Source organism: Salvelinus namaycush, chromosome 25, assembly GCF_016432855.1.
Source record: "Salvelinus namaycush isolate Seneca chromosome 25, SaNama_1.0, whole genome shotgun sequence".
Taxonomy (NCBI): Eukaryota; Metazoa; Chordata; class Actinopteri; order Salmoniformes; family Salmonidae; genus Salvelinus; species Salvelinus namaycush.
Genome location: NC_052331.1, coordinates 16,388,412 through 16,400,636, shown reverse-complemented (window position 1 = coordinate 16,400,636; position 12,225 = coordinate 16,388,412). Strand labels below are relative to the sequence as shown.

At 41.8% G+C, this 12,225-nt stretch overlaps 1 protein-coding gene across 2 annotated transcripts in view; it reads left to right on the top strand.

The window, feature by feature from the left end:
* Positions 1 to 1,254: 1,254 nt before the first annotated feature.
* The window catches only part of LOC120020300 (tensin-3-like), a 78,401-nt gene continuing 67,430 nt past the window's right edge, over positions 1,255 to 12,225 (top strand). For both annotated transcript variants that reach the window (XM_038963867.1, XM_038963866.1), the window contains exon 1: positions 1,255 to 1,650. The gene's annotated coding sequence lies outside the window, so the exon portion shown is untranslated. The remainder of the gene's footprint in view (positions 1,651 to 12,225) is intronic.

Sequence of the window (12,225 nt, the reverse complement as noted above, 5' to 3'; positions counted from 1 at the left end):
ATTGCCGGAGGAAAGGTAGTACCCGTATTAGAAGTATTGGATAAAAGTGACCACTCTCTCTCTAATGAGCTGGCACAGAGTTATCCACACGTGTTCCCCACTTGTGCTGTCACTCGTGCTCAGGCACGACAAGTGGGTGACGTGATAGATTTGTCGAACACTGTTTTGTTCAAAGAGTTTGATCAAGAGGATGGGTTGTGTGCTACCTCTGGGAAGCTGATCACCTCTGACAAACAGCCCAGGGAAGAATCGAAGTATATTGAACGTATTGCTGATGCAATACAGTTACCAGTCACTCGTGAGCAGCTGATTGCTAACCAAAAGGTTGACCACAGGCTTGCTAAATGTTTATTTAGTGTTGTCTCATTGGAAGAGGTAAAGAAGAAGAAAGTGGCTTACTTCATTGAAGGTAATCTCCTCATGCGTAAATGGACATCCCATGTTGACGAGGGCGGAGATTGGAATGTCTTAAAGTAATGATGGACTGCCATTTCTCTTTGCTTATTTGAGCTGTTCTTGCTATATTATGGACTTGGTGAAATGGACTTTTACCAAATAGGGCTATCTTCTGTATACCCCCCCTACCTTGTCACAATACAACTGATTGGCTCAAACGTATTAAGAAGGAAAGAAATTCCACAAATTAACTTTTAAGAAGCTACACCTGTTAATTGAAATGTATTCCAGGTGACTATCTTATGAAGCTGATTGAGAGAATGCCAAGAGTGTGCAAACCTGTCATGAAGGCAAGGGTGGCTATTTGAAGAATCTTAAATATAAAATGTGTTTTGATTGTTGAACATTTGATTCCATATGTGTTATTTCACAGTTTTGATGTCTTCAATATATTTTACAATGTAGAAACTAGTAAAAATAAAGAAAAACCCTTGAATGAGTAGGTAGTATGTTTTTTGTTGTTGTTGATTAAAACAAATACTTTTAGACTTTTACTCAAGTAGTATTTTACTGGGTGACTTTCACTTTTACTTCAGTCATTTTCTATTAAGGTATCTTTACTTTGACTAAAGTATGACTATTTAGTACTTTTTCCGTGTGTGTGTGTGTGTGTGTGTGTGTGTGTGTGTGTGTGTGTGTGTGTGTGTGTGTGTGTGTGTGTGTGTGTGTGTGTGTGTGTGTGTGTGTGTGTGTGTGTGTGTGGAAAGGGAGGGGGGAGGGAAAGTGGAGGAGGGAGGGATCAGGGAGGGAGGCAGCAACACAGTGGGAGGACTATCCCATGCCAGAACTTGTGGCGGCTGCAGCGGCTAGCAGCCTCGACTGACTGGAGGAAGTGTGTTGAGGGTTGATGGGAGCAGAGCAGCAGTTCAGGCACAGAGCAGAGCTTCCATTTTAACACGGCCAGCAGCAGCCAACAGCCAGTAGTAGGAGCCAGCAGCAACAGCCTGGGAGGGAGCAGCAGTGGGGGCAGCAGAGCCGGAACAAAGTGAGCTCACAGAAGAAGTGCCTCTAATCACCGCATTCCAGCAGAGGAGAGCCAGTCAACTTCCTCTAAGCCTGTGTGACGGGCTGAGAGCTATTTTACTCGTCTTCACCTGGACTGGACTTTACCCACCTCTCCCTAGCAGTGTCTGACTGACGAAGGATTTTAAAGAAAGAAGGAAAATAAAAGTAACTTTCTTTGGATTTAAAACGGTAAGGTTTGGTGTTTTGAAGTTGTTTGTAGTGCTATACTTGCAGGGGAGCTGGTTTTAGTGTTGTGCTAGTACATCAAAGTAGTTCTGGAGTAGTTTCATGGAGTCTGGGGAAGTTTTAACCTGTGGTTCAGGCACATTTCGTAGAGGGGAATTGATTCAAAATACCAGGCGGAATTCAGAACAGAGAGAGAAGTGGGTCATTACCGGTGTCATTCAAACTACAAGCAGTGTGGTTGTGATTTGTTTGAATTCGACAGTGAGTGTAGTTCATTAAGAACCATGATCTCCTCATCAAGCTTTGGCTGCAGCTTTTCACACAGTGAGAGAATTGCGCAACTGTAAATGTCCTATTTGTTGAGCCGTCTTTTGCATTGGTTTGGGTCTCCATGCTTTTTGGGGCTTTGCTGTGCTGGAGACCTTTATAATGTGAAACATATGGGGCCATTCCAGAGGTAGCATAGTCCTCACATAGCTCTATGAGTCTTGCATTTAAAAACACCTTTTTTTTTTACCTCTTTTGTTGAATGGCTGGTCTGCTGGGGAAAGAAAAATATGGTGAGAGACAGAGAGAGAGAGTGAAAGAGAGAAAAAAACAAGTTAAACTCTTCAAGCCACAGCTGCTATGTGGTATTCGAGGCCTCAGGCCCATTGTTGATGACATGTACAAGAGTCCCTCTTACCTCACATAGGCTACACCCTCCCTCCTTACCGGTGTCTAGATCCCTCCCCTTTATCACCTTAAATGCTGGATCCAGACACACACACCTGCATTTACACCTTCGTATCTATAAAACAATCAGAAGAAAAGCTCTAATGCATCATGAACACACACATCAAGATGTTTTTCAACTATCAGGTGTGAAATGTGAAACGAGTGTAGAAAGAAGTTAGAAAACACATGAGTTCTCTTATCTTCTCTCTCTCTCTCTCTCCTTTGATAAAAAGGCGGCAATTACAAAAACGCATTAGTAGGACCACGTGGTTTGGACAGGTGGGTTGGCAAATGGCTGGTGTGTGTGTACAGCAAGCTGAGCAGAACAGGGCATTCTGTTCTTCACACGGCACAGACTGACTGTAGGTCTGAGGGCTGCTGGGGCAGTATAGTGTGTCACAGAAATGAAAGTTATCTCTTTTGTAGCCACACAGCACACATATGTAAGCCATTAGCTAGAGTGAAGAGAAGGAAAGAGAGAAAGTAAGTGAAAGAGAGGGATAGAGAGAGAGAGAAGGAGGAGAGATAAAGTGGGAGTGTAATTCATTTTGGAACACATTCCTCTATGACCTTGGGAACGAAGGCGGTAATTAGGTGGTGCTTTAGGAGCCTGGTGGGTGCTGCTGTCACACACAGATTCACCCAGAGGCAGGGAAGCAGCTCGCTTTTATTTCCCTTCAAAAAATCCTGTGAAGTTGAGAGACAACTACAGTATATGTGTAATTCCAGAGTCACAGAAGAAACCGTCTAAAAATATCTCCTCTTCTCCGGTTCCCCCTCCCACAGCTTTTTCCCCAACAGATTCTACAGAATTATTTATTTAGCTTCTTCTGTGTTTTTTTAATATCTTTTATTTATTTATTGTTATGTTAGTTAACCCCTCCCTCTTCGGAGGACAAATATCTTTTTTTTATTTTTTTTTAGCTTTTTTGCTACATATACATACATTTTACCTATACATTTTACATACTCTTTTAACATATACATTTTACATACATGGTACTTTTATATATAACAATAATACATTACCAAACAAAATCTTTAATCCCAACCCTCAGCCACTCTCAGCCCACCCCACCTATCACCATAGACCGCCCTTGTTTGGTTTCCAAGTGCCATATATTTTTCAATTGTGCTGTGATTATTTACAACATTTTTTAATCTTTCTAATCGTATATTATCCACAGATTGTGAGCTAAAGAAGAAAACCTTTCCTACGAGTATTATTATATTATTTATTGACTGGCTATGGCATTCCTAAACCTGTGACCAGAAACAAGCTACATAGGGACAATACCAGAATAAATGATCTATTGATTCTGTCTCTTCGCAACAAAATCTACGAACTTGAGATTGTTGTATGCCCCATATATATAGCATTCTGTTGGTGGCAAGAATTGTATATAATAATTTATATTGAAAAACTCTAATTGTTGAGTCAAGTGTTGTTTTTTGTATCAGTTCATAAACCATGTGCCATGGAATTGGTACATCGAAAATCTCTTCCCATTTACTTTGCAACCTGTATGGTGTAGCTGTCAACATTTCTGTCCTCAGATGAAACTGGTATATTTTTCTATTCATGCCAGTTCCTTTCAGACAATTTGTCTTTAATCTTTAATATATGGCAGGCAAACAAGTTCCCTTGTTTTCCATAAAGAATGTTTTTTTATTAATCAATATATTTGAGTTTAACCATAACATTTGTTGTAATATTTGTTCTATCTTTTCTTTTCTGGCTCTTCTGTGTTGAATGAGGGTCAAAGCCACAGTGCAGCTTTTTTTTGCAACAGATTCCTCGGTTTTGTTTATTTCGGTTCTTCGTTGTTGAATGGGCATCAAAGCCACAGTGTAAACCTATCGAGCGAGACAGGAAACGGGCAGAACAAACTGTGGCCTATTCTCTTCTCCCCAAAGCTACTTCATCCACCCAGCCTGTCATGTCATGGTGGGAGATGTTATCCCTTCTACTGTTTGAAGCGTGCTGCTGCTTTCTATATATGCCAAGTTGTCTGAGTGACTGATGGGATTCAGGGCGGGTTATTAGATGGCGTCCAGATTGAATGCTAAATACCTTCAGGAGCCCACAGTCTCTGCAAACTAGGAGTGACTGATGGGATTCAGGGCGGGTTATTAGATGGCGTCCAGATTGAATGCTAAATACCTTCAGGAGCCCACAGTCTCTGCAAACTAGCCGTAGGAAGGATAATTGATATACTGCACCACAAGCAAAGAACATGCAGTGCTGAGTTGAAAAGCTGAACTTCATCCATTCACAACTATAGCTCAACCCCCCCCCCCCCCTATGCCAAGTTGTCTGAGTGACTGATGGGATTCAGGGCGGGTTATTAGATGGCGTCCAGATTGAATGCTAAATACCTTCAGGAGCCCACAGTCTCTGCAAACTAGGAGTGACTGATGGGATTCAGGGCGGGTTATTAGATGGCGTCCAGATTGAATGCTAAATACCTTCAGGAGCCCACAGTCTCTGCAAACTAGCCGTAGGAAGGATAATTGATATACTGCACCACAAGCAAAGAACATGCAGTGCTGAGTTGAAAAGCTGAACTTCATCCATTCACAACTATAGCTCAACCCCCCCCCAAACACACCAACTCCCAGAGAGACAGTAGGCTCTGTGTGGCTGGTTTATACATTGGTCCACAGCATGGCCAAGTCCTCCCATGGTGAGCTGTACTTAGCCATATCCCCCCTGCAGAAATTTCACATTAGTTTCCCTATTTCTTTTCTAAATAGAAGTATGGCATGTTTGACTCATTCATAACATACTAACCTTAGGCCATGGTGGAAAGGCTGACTTTGTTCCTTATTGACTATAGATTTGGGTTTTGTCAATATTTGGTTAAGAGAGAACTGGGAGGTTTCTTTTTTGGAGTGTTGCTTACATTGACTGCGCTCCTTTTCACCGCTGGAACATATTTTTGGTTTAATGTGACCATGGTGAATTCTAACTAACGCCAAAATGGACGGCACTGCCACAAACTACCCTTACAAAAAATATTGCAGTATAACTGCAAATATTGCATCCCAAAATAACACAGTTTTTTTACTGCAGTAATTTTGCAGTGTAACTGCAGTTAGAGTGCAGTGTGACTGCAGTTCAACTGCAGTACACTGCAGTTATTCTGCAATTACTGCATCCAAAATATCACAGTCGACTGCAGCTACTGCACTTTTACTGCAGTTTCAAAACGGCAATATTTTTTTGTAAGGGTGTCAATCATGAACCAAGACCAGCCAATAAGAACAGTTCTAAGTTTGATGTTTTGAGTCAAGGAAAGGGGGGAGGTTGTTGGCCATCAGGTCGCCAGGGGCGGACTGGGACAAGAATTTAGCCCTGGCATTTTTTCCACACCAGCCCACATCGCAGCGTGCCGCAAACTCACACACACCCAATACACCCTACACAGGCAGTAGCACTGACACATAACATTGGCAGTACAGTACACAATTTCTGAACCATTTCTGTACCAGTGACTGGTGAGTCATGGTCCTCCTCTTTCTTTTAACCAGCTGATATTTAAAACTAAAACAAAAAATAAAAACACCACTGGAGATACAACTCACCACTAGAACTGTTCCTCTGTCTGGAGATACAACTCACCTCTAGAACTTTTCCTCTGCTTGGAGATACAACTCACCACTAGAACTGTTCCTCTGTCTGGAGATACAACTCACCACTAGAACTGTTCCTCTGTCTGGAGATACAACTCACCACTAGAACTGTTCCTCTGTCTGGAGATACAACTCACCACTAGAACTGTTCCTCTGTCTGGAGATACAACTCACCACTAGATATGTTCCTCTGTCTGGAGATACAACTCACCACTAGAACTGTTCCTCTGGAGATACAACTCGCCACTAGAACTGTTCCTTTGTCTGGAGATACAACTCACCACTATAACTGTTCCTCTGTCTGGAGATACAACTCACCACTATAACTGTTCCTCTGTCTGGAGATACAACTCACCACTATAACTGTTCCTCTGTCTGGAGATACAACTCACCCCTATAACTGTTCCTCTGTCTGGAGATACAACTCACCACTATAACTGTCCCTCTGTCTGGAGATACAACTCACCACTATAACTATTCCTCTGTCTGGAGATACAACTCACCACTATAACTGTTCCTCTGTCTGGAGATACAACTCACCACTATAACTGTTCCTCTGTCTGGAGATACAACTCACCCCTATAACTGTTCCTCTGTCTGGAGATACACTCACCACTATAACTGTTCCTCTGTCTGGAGATACAACTCACCCCTATAACTGTTCCTCTGTCTGGAGATACAACTCACCACTATAACTGTCCCTCTGTCTGGAGATACAACTCACCACTATAACTGTTCCTCTGTCTGGAGATACAACTCACCACTATAACTGTTCCTCTGTCTGGAGATACAACTCACCACTAGATATGTTCCTCTGTCTGGAGATACGACTCACCACTAGAACTGTTCCTCTGGAGATACACTCACCACTATAACTGTTCCTCTGGCTGGAGATACAACTCACCACTAGAACTGTTCCTCTGCTCTAGCCATTATGTTTCCCTCCCTGTTGTGCTGTCTATCTGTCTTAGCATCTTCTCTGCTGTCACTCTGTGCTTCTTCTTTTTCTCTGTCTGTCTGTCTGTCTGTCTGTCTGTCTGTCTGTCTGTCTGTCTGTCTGTCTGTCTGTCTGTCTGTCTGTCTGTCTGTCTGTCTGTCTGTCTGTCTGTCTGTCTGTCTGCCTGTCATTATAAAAGTCAAGTTAATGACGTAGGCTATATTGCATATGTGTTCCCCTGTATCAACAGCTAACCTAAGAGCTATTAATTCTACATAGCTCCAGATGAACATTTTCCCCAGGTGTCACTGGTGCCAATAACTTTTACACCAGCCCATGATTTTCCACTAACACGTCCAAGCAGGAATGCATGATTCAATATATTTTGATGTGCAACCTAATCCAGTGATTATCAGGAATTGTGGGTTGACAATAAGACTATACAGTAGTTGCTATATTTTACTGTCAAAATAGAACTCCAGAATTTGCAGATTGTTTCTGTTCAATAGAGATGAATTACATACAGTTCATCTTTACGCACACTAATTTGGGGTTCAACACCTGAGGAAGTGGAAACTTAAAGCAGATCGTTAACTCTAAATATAATACCTACTGCTAGCAGCCATGTATTCATCCAACAGTAAATGTAATGTCCTAGAAAAACTTTACAGTTGTAGGCTACTACCCATGAGACCTATAGGCCTATTTCCTCACAATGGCAGGTGTGCATCAAATATCCTCTCTTCGACAGGGACAAGAGGACAAAGCTTCCAAAGCTGTGTTTTTCCCGCAATTGCATTTTGAAATGTTATATGATCACAATGCATTTTTCTCTCTCGAGTGCATGGGGGAGAAGAGAGTAGCTCACTCATCACAGTGGCAGGCTCCAGTGAGGGCACAAGCACAGGGACAGGGCTGACACCTTCATATAGGGATCATGATCATACTGCACATTACTATTTGACCAAATCATGGTTTTAACCGTCTAATGGAATGCTTTGAAGTGAGGTGACAATGTAGAGTGTGCTCACAAAAATGTGTGTGTCAATTTCGACCAACCCACCCAACAAAAAATGGTCCAGCCCATCTGGCATTTGCCAGAATTGGCAGATAGTCAATCCGCCCCTGCATGTAGCCAATATAACCTAATAAATGAAAGTTGGGTGACCCCGGTGCAGTCAAATGATTCAGTAGAATGGGGCCTATTTGATGCCAACTACTTTCCCAGTGATCTTTGAATCATGTACTTTGTTCACTACATTCCTTCCCAGTATCAAACCCTCCCCTATCTATTGACAGATCTACTGGTCCATTGAAATCTGCCTCAATGCAGGACATGGACTATTATGGCAGTTATTGTAATGGTTTCTGGCCAGAAAGTGCTGTTGAAATGGTGCTTGCTTGGTAAGTCAGGATATATGACATTAACCAATAAAAATATTATTAGAACTTCTAAAGATGGTCATCTGTGGAAGTAAGGACTGAGGACTTTATGGCTGCATAGTGAGTTAAATCCCATCTGTGTGGTTTTAGACACTGGCTTTAAAGGATTATACTGCTTCTCTCACCTTAAGCTGTTTCATGTGCTGTTCATTTTCCCTCTAAACACAGGACTCCCTCTCTTTTTCCCTTCCCTTTACCATTCATATTTCTTGCTTGTTTCACTTTTTTTTATCCACATCTCAGCTTCTCGTCTATTTCCATCCATATATATCTTGTTTTTAAATGTATCTCTCTTACAGTCAAAAATACGCACTAACACACATCTCCATCACGATCACCACAATGTGTTTTTTATGGAAAATGCAACCAAATAATATAAAAATGTGGACGTCGTAATTGGACTCAGCTGCTGTGGTCCAACCCTCCAATATGATTAGGGAACCTTCGAAAAGCACTCGAGGTGTCATAAAAAAAATACACCCCCCCCTCCACAACATCATTTTTTTTTCTCCTCACATGACCGTCCCCTTGTACTGTAAAAAATGCACACCCTCCCCACTCATTAAATTAACTCAAAATAATGATTACGACCACAAATAACAATAACTGTAGCGACCCAAACATCTAAGTTAAAGAATAGGACTAATTCAAACTATATTTTAATTGTAATTTTTTTTCTTAGATTTTTGGGTGCGATGGAGATGTGAATCCAACATATCAATTATTAATTTGTAGACAACCTGGAATTAAAGCCAGACTAAGTCAGTGGCACAGATTAAACTACCCAAGCAGTAGATACATCACATTTAAATGTTGACAACCAAACACAATTCAATATTACACTACCGTTCAAAAGTTTGGGGTCACTTTTTGAAAGAAAAGCAAATTTTTTGTCCATTCAAATAACATCAAATGGATCAGAAATACAGTGTTTAGACATTGTTAATGTTGTAAATGAATATTGTTGCTGGAAATTTCAGATTTTTTATGGAATTTCTACATAGGCGTACAGAGGCCCATTATCAGCAACCATCACTCCTGTGTTCCGATGGCACGTTGTGTTAGCTAATCCAAGTTTATCATTTAAAAGGCTAATTGATCATTAGAAAACTACTTTACAATTATGTTAGCACAGCTGAAAACGGTTGTGCTGATTAAAGAAGCAATAAAACTGGCCTTTTTTAGACTAGTTGAGTATCTGGAGCATCAACATTTGTGGGTTTGATTACAGGCTCAAAATGGCCAGAAACAAATACATTTCTTCTGAAACTCATCAGGGTATTCTTGTTCTGAGAAATGAAGGCTATTCAATGCAAGAAATTGCCAAGAAACCAAAGATCTTGTACAACGCTGTGTACTAATCCCTTCACAGAACAGCGCAAACGGGCTCTAACCAGAATAGAAAGAGCTAGCCTGCCATATCCAATTGATGTCCCTGATGCAAACACTGTAACAAGACTTTTGGAATTGATTGATGATTTATTTGAACAGGGAAATATACCAAACCTAAGCTGAAGCATTTAATGTGTTGAGCCATCATAATTCTATTGAAAAAATCCACCTTCCAACGATTAAGGTTCAAAATGTTATGGCCCCCCTAAACTGGGTCTGTGCCCCACCTTGGCCACCCCATTCAAAATGTTCTGGACACGCCACTGGTGGTGTGCCCAGTGGGAGATCTCTCTTTCCATTCATCAAATGGGGGGTGCACAGTGCCCTGTTTGGATGCTGGAATTGCAGTATATTAGTGGATAAACGTGCTGAGGTAGCCTACAGGAGACTTTTGAAGTAGCCTATTCAGATTAAAACATTGTGACTTGTTGTGTTCATGCCACACATAAAATTTAATACACTTTAAAAGTGAAACGACAAATATTAAGGCTATATTGATGAATTAGGTTGTAGGTGTATGAGGGAAAGCCGCTCAGATCAAGTAGGAGGCAGAGAGCGTGTTAAGGTTTCCTGAATAACTGGCCCTGCTGGGCGCATATGTGGCCACAGTACTATAGGAACATGTAGGAGATTGATGATCCACTAAAGAATGCATCTAGCCTAGGCAACCATTTGGATCAGTTGTGGGTCTACTGACAGTTTATAAGGTCTCGGAAGGCACAGTAGCCGGCCTTTCTGGCTGTATTTTTTACTTCTGATAATGAGATGCGCTTTCTTTAGTGGATTTTTTTTATACCTTTATTTAACTAGGCATATCAGTTAAATATAAGAACAAATTCTTATTTTCAATGACAGCCTAGGAACAGTGGGTTAAACTGCCTTGTTCAGAGGCAGAACGACAGATTTTGACTTTGTCAGCTCAGGGATTCAATCTTGAAACCTTTCGGTTACTAGTCCAACACTCTAACCACTACGCTACCTGCCGCCTCCAAAATTACAGTACCAGTCAAAAGTTTGGACACACCTACCCATTCAAGGGTAGATTTTAGATTCTTCAAAGTAGCCAACCTTTGCCTTGATGACAGCTTTGCACACTTTTGGCATTCTCTCAACCAGCTTCACCTGGAATACTTTTACAACAGTCTTGAAGGAGTTTCCACATATGCTGAGCACTTGTTGGCTGCTTTTCCTTCACTCTGCGGTCCAACTAATCACAAACCATCTCAATTGGGTTGAGGTTGGGTGATTGTGGAGGCCACGTCATGATGCAGCATACCATCACTCTCCTTCTTTGTCAAATAGCCCTTACACAGCCTGGAGATGTGTTGGGCCATTGTCCCGTTGAAAAACAAATGATAGTCCCAGATGGGATTGTGTAACGCTGTGGTAGCCATGCTGGTTAAGTGTGCCTTGAATTCTAAATAAATCACCGATAGTGTCACGAGCATAGCCCCCCCCACACCATCACACCTCCTCCTCCATGCTTCACTGTGGGAACCACACATGTGGACATCATCAGTTCACCTACTCTGCGTCTCACAAAGACACTGCGGTTGGAACCAAAAATCAAAAATTTGGACTCATCAGGCAAAAGGACAGATTTCCACCAGTCTAATGTCCGTTGATCATGTTTCTTGGCCCAAGCAAGTCTCTTCTTATTATTGGTGTCCTTTAGTAGTGGTTTATTTGCAGCAATTCGACCATAAAGGCCTGATTCACTCAGTCTCCTTTGAACAGTTGATGTTGATATGTGTCTGTTACTTGAACTCTGTGAAGCATTGATTTGGGCTGCAATCTGAGGTGCAGTTAATTGCCCATTTCTGAGGCTGGTAACTCTAATGAACGTATCCTCTGCAGCAGATGTAACTCTGGGTCTTCCTTTCCTGTGGCGGTCCTCATGAAAGTCAGTTTCATCATAGAGCTTGATGGTTTTAGCGACTGCACTTGAAGAAACGTTCAAAGTTCTTGAAATTTCCCAGATTGACTGACCATGTCTTAAAGTAATGATGGATTGTCCTTTTTCTTTGCTTATTTGAGCTGTTCTTGCCATAATATGGACTTGGTCTTTTACCAAATAGGGCTATCTTCTGAATACCAACCCTACCTTGTCACAACACAACTGAGTGCCAAGTCTAGGACAAAAAGGCTTCTCAACAGTTTTTACCCCCAAGCCATAAGACTCCTGAACAGGTAATCAAATGGCTACCCGGACTATTTGCATTGTGCCCCCCCCCCCCCCCCCCCCCCCCAACCCCTCTTTTTACGCTGCTGCTACTCTCTGTTTATCATATATGCATAGTCACTTTAACTATACATTCATGTACAAACTACCTCAATTAGGCCGACCAACCAGTGCTTCCGCACATTGGCTAACCGGGCTATCTGCATTGTGTCCTGCAACCCACCACCCGCCAACCCCTCTTTTACGCTACTGCTACTCTCTGTTCATCATA